We start from the raw sequence: 13,931 nt of genomic DNA on the forward strand, positions 1-13,931 counted from the left end.
TGATAGATGCAGCTTTGAAGTTACCTTACGATATAAATTGCCCGAATTGACAGCTTTCACCGCGATTGTCTGAAGAGCTATGTTCGTGTTTTAATTTAATTAGCATTTCAGAATTACTGGCAGGAACGTCGTTAATGGGGCCCAGAGGTCAATGGCCCTTCGAAACGTCCCCGTCCCCCCATCTTAAAATTTCCAGTTCTGCGGCCCTTTATAATTTGTCCCTCTGCTTTAAGTCCACTTTATGCAGAGAAAGGCTAATCGGGACTGGACCTACACTTTAAAGTGGGATCCGTACCGTTGTGCCATGTGTGACCGCCGGGTATCGAACCCGTGACACCTTGATTACAAAGGCGACGACGTTATCACTACGCCATCGGGAAGCCCCGTTTTGTTCCGTTCATGCTTCTTGTATGCCCAAGAAATGATAAATTATATAAGAAATACCATTGGATGTGAGCAGCGGTAGTGTCTAATACTGTAGGTGGGAAGTCTGACTGTGACGCGGTTCTGATCACATCAACCTCAAATAAATTGCAGAGGTGGAGGGCGTGTGGGGCCCTACCTGTACATCTCTCCCTCCTCCTAAGTGTGCCTTCGTGTCACGGTGCAGTGTGCGCTTATCCATAGGATCCATAGTAGTATAGCATGGGAACTACTAATCTGAGAGCGAATGTGGCAGTAAACGAAAAGAAAGAGCATTTATTTAGGAATAAAGTCTTTTGCCCCATTACATTTTGAATTGCAGAACAGAATTGAAGACGCTAAAATCGGCTAATTGAAAATGTCCACCAGATCCAAAATATCCAATGTCCGTTTTGAACACACAGAAATAGAAATAAGTGATTGAATTATAAGAAGGCAATATAAATAAGTGATTGAATTGTAAATATTTTTTTTTAATGGCGAAGCTCGTACATTGGTTGAAATGGTACAGAGTCTTAAAGCAAAACACAGCAAATATTGTTTCGCCCTGGCAGATGGTCCTCCAGTTCTGAATTTATCAAAGTAATGCAAGAAAAGTAACGCATAGTAATGAAGTAATCGTTAGACTTACTCGTGTAATTTCAGTATTACTTACTTGTGTTACTGTATTCTTTTATATTTAAATCGTGCTTTTTTAAAACATTTTTGGAAAATGAACGGGAAGTGTCGACCAATTTATTGACGAGAGCGCCTACATTATGAGGCATGCAGTGCCTCACAGTTAGCAAATGATTTTCTCGAAATTAATAATATCCTTGACAGGCAAGATGTCACGCAATTTTCACCTTCCAGTAACAGATGGCGCTGGTTGCAATTGAAATTCGTCCCAGTTCAGAAAGTCATCACCAGATGGCAGGCTAGACTGCGGTGGAATGCTTTTGTGTGCTGGCGGGATTATTGATCGCGCAATGCCCGAGAGAATTGTGGCTCAGTTGCTACGGAAGGGTGGATAAAAGATGGGTAGAGGAGCGCAGACGGATAAACTTTCCTCTCTCTCTCTCTCTCTCTCTCTCTCTCTCTCTCTCTCTCTCTCCCCTCCCCACCTCGGTATTTTCCTCTGTCGCTTCCTCTTAAAAAGACGGAAGAGATGCTTTCGCGTTGGGAACGTGGAATTTGCATCATCTGCTTTTCCGAGTGTCTGCGGTTACTTTTCGTAAATTGCTTTTACGTTACCAATCAGCTGATCTTATGTCAATGTTGTTCTGCGTCGCATTTCTACCTCTCTAGAGTAATCGTGGAGACGAGGATGGTATAGATTAAGGAACAAGCAGATACCTTAATGCTCTATCCAGGTTTCAAACCTAGGACTTCTGTTTATAGACGCGTTGCAGCTGGCACAACCAGAGGTAGTAATGTAAAACGTCAGCAAATTATCTAATCTGACCTGTTGTCAGTATCGTAGAGAGAGTTTTCGGTCGGGTAGGCTCTGCTTTGGTGGTCGTGGATAGTAACAGTGGTGTATCCACGCACCCCCAACACTTCTCCCTCGCAAATGTTTTCTGAACGGTCCCTTAAAATTTTTCATAAGAGAGCTATTTATAGTCGTTTTGACGTTAAATATGCCTTTATACTCTCCTAAAACACCTTTCACCCCCCACCCTAGGTGGAAAATTCTGTTTAAACCCCTGTCTCTTGTCTCTCTTTCTTTCCTTCATCTTTCATCTATTTCCCATTATCGTTCTTCGTTCTGTATATTTCTATATATTTTTACTTTTCACATTTCTGTCTTTCAATCTTTGTTTCTCAACTTATTTGTTCCTTTCTCTTTCTACGTTTTCTCTTTCATTCTACCTTCCCTCCCCCCCCCTCTCTCTCTCTCTCTCTCTCTCTCTTTCTCTCTTTTTCTGTCTCTCTCTCTTTCTCTCTCTCTCCCCCTGTGTGTGTGTGTGTGTGTGTGTGTGTGTGTGTTTATATATCCTCTTTTTCTTCCTCTGTTTCTTTTGTTTCATAAACTCTTTATTTCTTCCGGGCTGTCTCTCCCTTTTTACCTTATCTCCCCCTCCATTTCTACCCTCCTCTCTCTTGCTACCTTTCCTCCCCCTCTCTCTCTCTCTCTTGCTACATTTCCTCCCATTTCTCTGTCTTTTCTCCTCTCTCTACCTCTTCTCCCTTCTCTCTACCTTTTCTCTTCTCCCTTCTCTCTCCCTTTTCTCTTCTCCCTTCTCTCTCCCTTTTCTCTTCTCCCTTCTCTCTACCTTTTCTCTTCTCCCTTCTCTCTCCCTTTTCTCTTCTCCCTTCTCTCTCCCTTTTCTCTTCTCCCTTCTCTCTACCTTTTCTCTTCTCCCTTCTCTCTCCCTTTTCTCTTCTCCCTTCTCTCTACCTTTTCTCTTCTCCCTTCTCTCTACCTTTTCTCTTCTCCCTTCTCTCTACCTTTTCTCTTCTCCCTTCTCTCTACCTCTTCTCTCTTTCTACCTTTCGTCTCTCCTATATTTTCTCCTGTTCTCCTGTCTTTCCATCTTTCCTTCTCTCTTGTGCTACCTTTCCTCCTCTCAATTTCTATTTTTCTCCGTGTGTCTTTCTGCCCTTTCTCATCTCCCTTTGTTCTTTTTCGCCTCCCGTATCTTTGTGACTTTTCCTCTCATAGTTCATCTGTTTCTTCCTATTTATTTTTCATTCTCCGTTTCTTTCTATCTATTTATCTTCACTCTCTCCTTTTTGAACACGATTCTCTTCTCTGATTCATCCAGGCAACTTCTCACGTAGGCTATTTGTGTGGTGACGTTCTTTGTTTTCCCGTCGGTACGTGCAACTATATTACATCGATATCTCAGTAACAACACAGCAGCTGTGAGAATTGACATTTTAGTAAAGTTTGTTTCGAGTTCTCTTTATGCTTACCTAGGCTAATCGGGACTTGATCTAGAGTTCAAAGTGGAATCCACATCCCCGTGCAATGTGATTTCACCGTGAATAGAACCCGTCCTGTACTCGATAACGAGCCCACGGCCGAGAACACCAAAAATGGTTGAGAAAGTGAGGATACTGAAGAACAAGAGATTCATTACTGAAGACTGAAATTTCAGACATACTGTTACTGCTGAATTTTATCTTGAGGAACTGAAACGTTTGGTGCAAGGAATAACACTGTGAGGCCCGAGTTTCGGGATGATTGCAGCTGGCGTCTGCTTCATGACAGTGCCCCAAGTCACAAGACTGTGATTGCGAAGACATTTTTGGCCCTAAATCGACTGTGTGTGTGTTGTCACACCCTGCCTACTCACCGGATCTGGCTCCCCTTGCTTTTTATTTATTTTCTAAACCAAGATCTGCACTGAAAGGTTCCTACTTTTATGATGTACCAAAAATCAAGAAGGCTACGACATGGATTTTAAAAAGCGTTACACAAAACGAATTCCAGCAATCCTTCTACCATATGCATTGGTAGGCATTGCGCTATGATGTGTGGATGCAGGAGGGTCCTACTTTGAATGATCCGAGGTAAGTAACTTTCTATGAAAACTTGTTTATTTTTTACAGCACCAGTCTCGATTTCAAATTGCCACACTACAAAACCACTCCCCTCCAGAGACAAGATTATTAGAAAGTTGTTTATCTGGAACATTCCTTTCCAGGTGTTCCAGCAGGTGGTCTTCTCCTGTCAACTGTTCTTTCACCTGACAGATGATTTAGATAAACATTTCCTTTCATCTGGAACGTTGTTGGACTCCTTATCTCACGCTCCTTTTCCTTATCCTTTCTTTCTTCATTCCTCTTCCTTCGCTCTTGTCCGTTCCACTCTTTCTTACACCTTCTTCCATTCTTTGTTTATCTTCAGTCCCCCATTCCAGTTCATTGTCTCTTCTCCCCCTTTCTTTTCTATTTCCTTGGGCATCCTTCCATTTTCTCACTAAGTAGTACTCTCTTCTCCCTTCCTATCTGCGTAGCCTCATCCCACTCTGTCATGTCGTGTTTCTTTCGTGTGCTTAAATATCGCATTTCTCTCTCTTAAGTCGTACATCATCCCTATGTTGTTTCAACCTGTCTTTCAGCCTCTTTTTTTGTTTTCCTATGTACACACTCTGACATTCTTTACGCTTCACTTCGTAGATAATCCCTTCCTCTTCTCTGTTTTTATTTTTCTTGTTTCCATTCTTCGCTATTCGTAAGATGCTTCGTCCTCCCTTCCTGGTAGGCACTAATAATCAAAATTGCCACGATAAGTCGAAATTGAACAATTTTGTATCCAATATATTTTGCAAATGTTGTGATATGCTGAAACTTGCTTATGAAGTTAATCCTTACAAATCTCTTCACCGAACAGAGAAGCATTTAATACACAGAATATTTTAAAATACAAGGGTCATTCAAGGTTGACCGGGATTTTCGTACGTAAAAAATCGATGAATAGCCGGATCATGATGAAACGTGCGGGTGACGTAATGTATTCCTTCGCGAGTAACTAGCGCCCGGCATGACGTATTTCGCGCATGCGCAGCAGTTGCAGCGAACATGGCGGCAAGCAGTGTGTCTGGGGCTGTGGAGCAGCGGTGTGTAATCAAATTTCTCGTGAAGGAGAAAGTGAAATCAGCTGAGATTTTCAGACGATTGCAAGCACAGTATGGTGAACAAACGATGTCGCGGACAAGAGTGTACGAATGGTGTGAGCAGTTTCGCGAAGGACGGGAGCTGGTGACAAATGAAGCGCATGGACACATTCGCCCGACTGCAGTCACACCAGTGAATATCGCACGTGTTGAGTAAATGATTCTTGAGAACCGGCGAATAACAGTGCGGGATATTGCTGCCGAGGTGATATCAGTGTCGGGAGTGTTGAGACAATCATTCACGACCACTTACGCTTCCGCAAAATCTGTGCAAGGTGGGTTCCCCGCCAGCTGACATTCGGTCAGAAGTGGACACGCAGGACGGTCTGTGAACAGCTTCTGAATCGGTTTCGAGCAGAAGGTGATGAATTGTTGCAATCCATCATCACGTGTGATGAAACATGGTTGCACAATTCAACCCCAGAGACCAAAAGACGCAGCATGGAGTGGCGGCATAAAGGTTCCCCGCAAAGCAAAACGCAGCCGTCCGCTGGAAAGATCATGGCAAGTGTCTTCTGGGACATGAAGGGCGTTATCCATGTGGATTTTCTGGACAAAAGGAGCACGATTAATGCCCAGTATTACTCCACATTGTTGAGTGGTGCTGTACGAAAGTCCATTCGCAAGAAAAGACCTGGGATGTTGTCTGGAAATGTCATTCTTCTCCATGACAATGCCCGCCCTCACACGGCCAATGTGACAACAACAACTCTGGCCGACATGCGCTGGGAAGTTCTGCCCCATCCCCCCTACAGTCCGGATTTAGCCCCCAGTGATTATCATTTGTTTGCACCCCTTAAAGACCATCTGGGAGGGAAGAAATTCAAGACAGACGAAGCACTGCGGAGCGTTGTCCTCCAGTGGCTACGATAACAACCAAGTTCTTTCTACGCCAAAGGAATTCGGGAGCTGCCAGAACGATGGCAACGGTGCCTCGGCGCGCACGGAGAATACTTTGAAAAACTGACATAGTTTGGTGTTTCTTCTGCTACCTATTACCTCTGCAGAAATAAAAGTCCCGGTCAACCTTGAACGACCCTTCAAGTAATTTGTAATAGCAGTGTATAGTGGCTACATTGTTCTGCATATGGAATTTATAAAAAAAATAAACAAATAAATGAATTGACACACGGTCAAAGGGATATTTTCATGTATAAGATCGTGAATTATGATACTCTAACGATAATTGTGTACTGATTCAAAGACATTGACAAATATTAATGAAATGACTATTTATGTTTGTGGCAATTCAGGACATACTAATTTTGCCCCTTTTCCTACTCGAGTTCAACGCAAGGATACCTCCGCAAATATCGAATGAAAAGTTCTCATCATGTGCAATTCTCCATTAAATATTTTCGCCGAGTCGTACTACCTTCGTTTTCTTTGTTACAAACAAGTATTGTTTGCACATTACATGTAGGAGGAGAGTTTCATCTACATTTCACATTGGTCAGCTCCTTCTACTTACTTTCAGGAGCGAAGGCTTGTGGGGTAGTGTTTGCCGTTCAGGACTGTCAATCCGATGGTCGTAGGTTCAAACCCTTCCTGTGGTAGAAAATTTTCGTAAGTTTTAGACCTATCCTATTGTGTTTATTGTCCGTGTGAAACGGAATGTTTCAGTTTGGAATTAACGATGGTGAGAGGGGAAATATTAAATTACAAAATCTCCATTTCAATGGAGAAGTGGAAAAAAATTGGAGAATTCTTAATAAATATTAAAATTACATTCATGTTTTTTGGTGGTATAATCGCAGGTAAAATCAAAAATATTACATGGAAGATTTTATCTTGCTCTGAACTAAGCCAAAACGCATTTCGAACCTATCTAATACATTCTCCAATACATTTCAAAATGTTATTGAATGTTTCATGTCGATAATTTAACAAATGCATCAATTCTTGACGCTGAGACGATATTTTCTGAAACTACCTCTTCTCTTCAGTCCCTTCTGTTCTTCTCTTCTCCTCTCCCCTCCTTCTGCTCTGCTTTTATCTCATATCGCCTTCCCTACTTTTCTTGCATCTTATCTCCATCTCTCTCATCTCCACTCCTCTTATCTCCTTTCCTGTCTTAGATTTCCGACTCCACTGCACTCTTCTCCTCTTCTTTTCGTTCTTCTCTTTTTCTCTCCATTACTCTACTCTCCACTCCACTCCCCTCTTCTCGTCTCCTCTTCTCTCTTCGTCTATCCTCTCTTTCTTCTCTCCTCTACTTTTCCTCTTCTCCTTTCGCTTTCTCTTATCCTTTGTCACCTCTCTTTTTCTCATACCTCTTTTCCTTTCTGTAGACTCATCAACGATGAAATACCAGATAACCTATTTTTTTTTCTTTGAGAATGAAGTTTGTCAATTGCGATATAATAGTGATATTTTTAATAATTTTATACAATAATACTTGTTTTATTTTTTCACGTATTTTATAAATATCTGTTGTGAATGTGGCAACCCTGAAATTGAGCCTAACTCTACACGCAACCCACCAACACCTTGTGTAATTTGGGTTGCCTAGTTTAAAATGTCGTTGTCCTAAAACTTTTGAGAGACACTGTACAATGCAACATATACATATTTTTGTGAATTATCGACGAAAAGTCCAGAATTTTACAAATATATGGAACCCAAGTTGCATCCCATAATCATATTTCATGCTTTTACCTCGGCAACAACATAACGGGTGCGTGATATTTGATAATCTTCATTGGACTAAGTGCATCTCCACCAGATAATGGGTTACTATGTTAGGAGGTAGAGGTAATACTTCAATGATAGTTTATGGTATTTTCCCCTCTTCTAATTCGTATATACAGTTGTGACAAAGGCATGAATCATGTTACCAAAAATTATACACTTTCAAGGACAGTGTGAAAACTTTGAAGGCATCATTTCCGGCATATTTCGAAGTAAAGTGGAAGAAATTAAATCACGGATTTTGACAAAAATGACACCGATATTGGGCAAAGTAACATCGAAAAATCTTGGTTCCCAGCCATAATAATAAGTTTCTTTTGTTACCATAGTAACATTAAGGTTGGCAAATACATAGCATACTTGTTATAAATAAATAAGAAAAACCATTATCGAACATTATTTTTTGAACAGTAAATTTTAAATTGCCATTCTCAGGACCTTATTGAATAACACACTGAAATTCCTACAACTTACACCTAGTAATGAAAAACGAGATTACCCCGTATATACCTTTTTACTGTTTACCATTACCTTTCAGAAAGGGGCCCTTCCCTATGGCGCAGTGGTAGCTTCGTCGCCTTGTAATCAAGGGGTACCGGGTTCGATACCCGGTGGAGGCACATAGTGGTTCGGATCCCACTTTAACTGTAAGTCCAGTCCCGATTAGCCTTGCTATGCATAAGGTGGACTTGAAACACCAAGTCAAGCAATGAATCAAAACATTTCAGAAAGGAATATAAAGGATATGAATTTTAGGGAGCTTTCCAAGCGACACTTGTCTTTTGGAAATCAACTTTCAGAAATAAATGCAACTTTTCGAACCGAAACGACACGGTAAGCTTCGCATGTTTCGCTCAGACAGGGCCGTTTTCTGAATATAGCACATCGCCTCTCTTCGGTCTGTTGTTCGCGAATGCACGGTGGGTGTTTTGCTTTAGACTGAAGGGCCCCGTGTCGCTTGTATAGTTTCGATCTGAAAGCTCCCTTAGTGATGTGTGTGAATGATTCCACAACGACGGCAATTTTCTCTTGGCTGCATGAAGTAAATATTGAAATATGAGATTTAAAGGAAGAGTGTGTATGATACGTATCTACAACAACAAAAACATTTCTAATAATTTATGCTGAAATAGAGTAGTCACAGCTGTATACGTCAACTTTTTAGGTGGCCAAATTCAACAGTAAAGTCCCAAGAGGTAATGCATTCGTTTGCTCTGCTCTTAACGCCATTGTAAATCCCGCATGTTTCTGCGACGTACATTGCTCTTCATCATGCAAAGTGCCATTACGTCCACAACACACGTGGGCGACAATCCAAGGTCTGCAATGCACTTTTGTATTGATTCAGCCTCCCCCCAAATAAGAGGGGGCTGTTAGGGGATGAAGCTATCTGTTGCTATCGGAAATCGTTGAGATGCCGAGGAAATGTATTGGATATCGATTTGGGCTTAACTCGAGCATCCGAATCTCTTCACCTTTGTCTTTGGCAGGGGAATTGAAGCGCCTGCCAATAACACTCGGTGCTGTGGGGCGTACGCGTTCACCAAAGGTTAGTACGTGGGTTGTTCAGAAACAACGAGAACGTGGTTCCCCTTCCGGCCTTAGGCCAATGTCGCATGTTTTCAGCTTTCGTTCCTCGCTGATTGGTGGGATGGAGGACGCCAGGGCAGGGTATAAACATCACTTGCACATATCAGTGTCGACTTTTCCCTGTAAACCTCTCGAGTCTTCAGACCCGGAGATGTTAGAGTCATTTGCAACCCATCTCCATGGCGGAGTGGTTAACACAGCGCGCTACGACCCCAGAGGTCCCGGGTTCGAATCCCGGCCTGTGCATTGGTGTTATTCGTGTCCCTTTCATCACATCATCGCTCATCCTCATCTTTCTGATTAGCCAAAAGTGGCAGAAAAGGGAAGTAAGATAAACCCAATCAAGCATCCCACATTGGAATCTAGTCGGTAAGGCGGAGACTCTGGTTCTATTTCCGCAGTGGGTGATCTCTGCATAAAGCGGTTGTGGTGTTCACTCAGCCTCTAAGAAATGTGGACACCTGGGACTAAAGGCGGCCGGAGTGTGGTGCTGATCACGCCACTCCCATAAAATGGCCGAGATCGAGAATTTGTGGGGTCCTACCTCTACACCTCCTTATGCGCCTTCGTTGCAGGGGGAACTTTACTTTTTTTTTACCTGCCGTCGTGGTTGCCTTGTTTTAACACTTCCGGAATGGCGAAAAGCTTAAGTCTGCCGTTATGCACAAATAGGCTAATCAGGACTCGTTTTATAGTTTAAAATGGATCCGATCCATTGTGTAATGCGGGTCCATCGGGAATCGAACATGAGATCCATGGCTAACAATCAAACATAAGGAATAATAAGCACAGGGGAAGACGTATGAATATCGTGAGTCGAACAGTAAACTCACACGGCATGTCCTATCACCTCTCGTGGCAGGTTGGCTACATACAATGCATCCATATTAATTAGAAATTGAATAAAAATATAATTTTTTTAGGAAGCACCTCCCCTAGAATGTATGCAAGATCGATATCTCCATCGTCAAAAATCTTTTGGTATTTTCCTTTTTCTTTTATGTTGCTGTTCTCGCTCTTGCCCTTAAGTACAGCTGCAACCCAGTTCATTTCTGTGGGCCTGCAGAAAGTCATTTATGCACCGTCTTCCTCAGTTTTTAAGCGGCAGCCTTTTATTTCCAAGTTCCATATTTCCTGGCAATCTCTGCCTGCGCTCACCGCGAACTCAGCATCTCATGTTGATCTTTCCGCTTCCCTCTCTGTGCTCGGGAGCATCATTAAAAGAGGATTCCCGAGGCTAAAGGCAAGAAGAGGCTGGATTTCATTTCGAAGGAATATTAGGTTCCGTGAGAGAAATGACGCTGCTATCCAAGACGTTCTTATTTTTTTCCCTCCCATTCTGGCGATCCCGGTATTAAATCCTTGCGTTGAGATTTGCCGCAGGGGCGCTGGAAACAAAAGATGTATGTGTTTCTCTTAGTTTTCCTTCCTGAGTTTGCAGCTGCGAAATTGTGCAGTTTGTAAGTTCTTCGACTGTTAAATGTGTGTGTGTGTTCTGAAAGTCGAACTGTCCATCATTACTTGTTGTGAATTGGGACATGGGCGTGACTTGGGGCCTATTTTTGGGGGAGGGGCAGAACCGAAAAGTTTTCAATGTCATAAAAATACCATCCAGGATAATTTGCGAAATCATAATTATTGCTCGTTATTACTTTGCTGCTCAGGTTCCAGTAGGTTCACAAGCGTACCCTTAACTTCTAAATGTTAATAAACCTGAGAAGGGAAGGGGGGCATTTGCCCCCTTGCCCCCGCAAAGTTACACCTATGAATACGGATGGCAAGGAGACGAGACTTGATCTGTCTCGATTTCTACCCCTCCTTTCCCCGTCTTTGTTTACATTAGAGTTGAATGTCGTGGCCACCATTTCATTTCTTAGTGAAACAACAAGACCTCTCCTCAAAGAACAATACAGCATAAGTAATGACTCAAAAATCTTGGTTCTCTTTGAGACCTAGTATTTTCGTTATGATCGGTATTGCTTGCTGCTACAACAATTTTCGTCTTCCAAGAGAACGAAACCCGACAAGCCTAACCTAACCACCACATTATTACCACCCCAAAAAGCTACCAGCTAATTGCCATGCTTAAAACAGTTGTAGCAGCATTCACTACCTTTGGTTATCTGATGGCCTAGTGTTGTAACCAAGAATTTCCTGGTTCGACTCCCAGCGGAGGACATTGTACAGTGGTTCGGATCCCACTTTAAACCCGTAGGTCCAGTCTCGATTATCCATTACCGCATAAGGGACTTTGAAACAAGTTTTGCTAAAATTTGTTCATCTGGAGAACAAAGAGAGAAGAGATCTCTCGAAACATAGTCGAAACATAGTGCTAGAATAAGTATGCTTACATTGATTAATTGATTTGTTGTTTTAAGTCCACTTTATGCACAGTAAGGCTAATCGGGACTGGACCTACAGTTTAAAGTGGGATCCAAACGACTTATGCCTCTTTATGTTGCATGCATATCAATTACACCATGAAACGTATTACCCCTACACACAACTGTGAAATATAATATAAATAGAAGATGGGAAGTATTGGCAGGCTTTGACACAATGGTGTACGCATCGTGCATCGGAATTTAATCTAATTATCCGTTGCGCTTGAACACGCACGCTGCCAACAGACCTTATATGAAAATTGTTATGAAGTTTGTATATGCTGTCAGCGCAGGAAATTAACGAGCGCGTTGAGTGTTCGAGTTCTCGAATTCTCATTAGGGCATCTTTTTCATCTAACCATCATTCATCCTCCTCGCCGCGATTCGCCTTAGTTATGATTGCCGTATAAATAGCACGGGATGCACACTAAGCGGGAATGTAGAAACCACATTTTATGCACTAACACGCAACAGTAGTGTATGTAACATCTTGTAATACGAGGCGTATTCGTAAAGTAAGTACCGTTTGCAAATATCACCGCTGTAGCACTGCAGTCACGACCGTATGAGTTCTCGCTGACGTCCTTCATCCGTTAGTAAGCCACAGGCACGCCTGGGAGCAGGTCATGCTTTTTCTTCGTAGTTTTCTGAAGGTTTGAAATGTTCCAAGAAAATCAATTGGCCCGCCGACTGTGAAGTCCGGTCTGTGATTCGTTTTCTCAATGCAAGAATGGTTGAATTCTTGCCTAGAGGACAGACCATCAACGAAGATGCCTACTGTGACACATTAATCCGGCTGCGTCGTGCAATTCAAAGCAAAAGACTCGGAATGCTTAGCGAAGACATTGTGTTGCTTCACGACAATGCTCGTCCGCATACGGCCCAACAAACTCAAGATTTTATCACGTCATTCGGCTGGGAACAATTTGATCATCCGCCCACAGCACTGACTTGGTACCAAGTGACAACCATCGCTTTCTTTATCTGAAGAAGACGTTTCTTACTGTTCAGCGTTTCGACGAGGTTCGATTAATCCAAGGTTTTTTCACATAATATTGTTTTAAAATCAATTAAAGCTTCGAATTTTGCATAACTTCTAAGATGATTATACTCCTCGAAAGTATCGCTCGGCATTTTTACGTACCGCACGAACGATCAGAACGACAGAAAAGTAACGGCCAATATCGGTAAATAAAATCCAACCGTTTCGGCTCATCCCTATGTACGTACGTACGTGTGTGTGTGTGCGAGCATACTGTACGTAGCACACTGATGGTCCACTGGAGCTAGATCGGAACCGCAGCCAGGAGGGTGATGGTTCCCTTATATTTATTTATTTTTTAATAACAGGATACATCAATTTGTATATGTTTATGTAGCTGTGGGGGTTCTTACGTATCACAAATAAGTTCGTCTCCGATGGCGTTATGGTAACGTCATCGCGTTGTAATGAAGAGGTCCCGGGTTCGGTTCCCAGTGGTTCGGATCTCACTTTTAAACCGTAGATCCAGTCCCGATTAGCCTATCTAGACATAAATTGGACTTCAAAAGAATCTCAGAACAAACAAACAAAAGTTTTTGAAATAAAACCAAATTAGAGAGCCAGTATAGTGGCGTCGGAAAGCTTGGTGCCTTACAGGGGTGTTGGATTCGAATCCCGGATAAAACGTGAACGTTTCATGTGCTTGCTCTATCGATTGATTGATTTGGTTTATTTTACTTCGCATTTGTGCCACTTTTGGCTAATGATGAGGATGAGTGATCATGTGATGAGATTGAAGGGACGCTCACAAAGAACACCCATGATAAGGCCGGGTTTCGAACCCGGGATCCCTGGCGTCGTAGCGCGCTGAGATAACCACTCCGCCACGGAGGCCGGCTGCCTGTTCCACCGTGTATTTCGTCATCTTTCATTCCCATCAACACGAAGGTAGGAAAATGACATAAGATAACAAAATGGGCTGATTTTGGTTTCGAAACCAATTCGGATTGCACCACCAGCAGTCACTTATCTCGATACTAGGACCCGAAAACACGAGACCCGTCACTAGCACGGAGAACATTCTGATGGGTGTGCGCATTGCACATCATCCCCCACAAGCCCCCCCTCTCCCCAAATCTACCCCCTTCCCCCGGACAGCATCGGCGTTTGCGCAATGCGGCGGGATGCATTGTGAGAGCCGGGCAGGGGCACGAAGCACTCCCCCCGCTTGGTGTGTCTAGGACACAGGCGGGTCGG

General features: G+C 42.8%; 1 protein-coding gene across 5 annotated transcripts in view; it reads left to right on the forward strand.

Annotated features, from left to right (window-relative positions):
* The window catches only part of Srrm234 (Serine-arginine repetitive matrix 2/3/4), a 369,905-nt gene that overhangs the window by 275,122 nt on the left and 80,852 nt on the right, over window positions 1-13,931 (forward strand). The gene's annotated exons all lie outside the window — the stretch shown is intronic.

The sequence above is a fragment of the Lepisma saccharinum genome, chromosome 9 (assembly GCF_977018435.1).
Source record: "Lepisma saccharinum chromosome 9, izLepSacc3.1, whole genome shotgun sequence".
NCBI lineage: Eukaryota > Metazoa > Arthropoda > Insecta > Zygentoma > Lepismatidae > Lepisma > Lepisma saccharinum.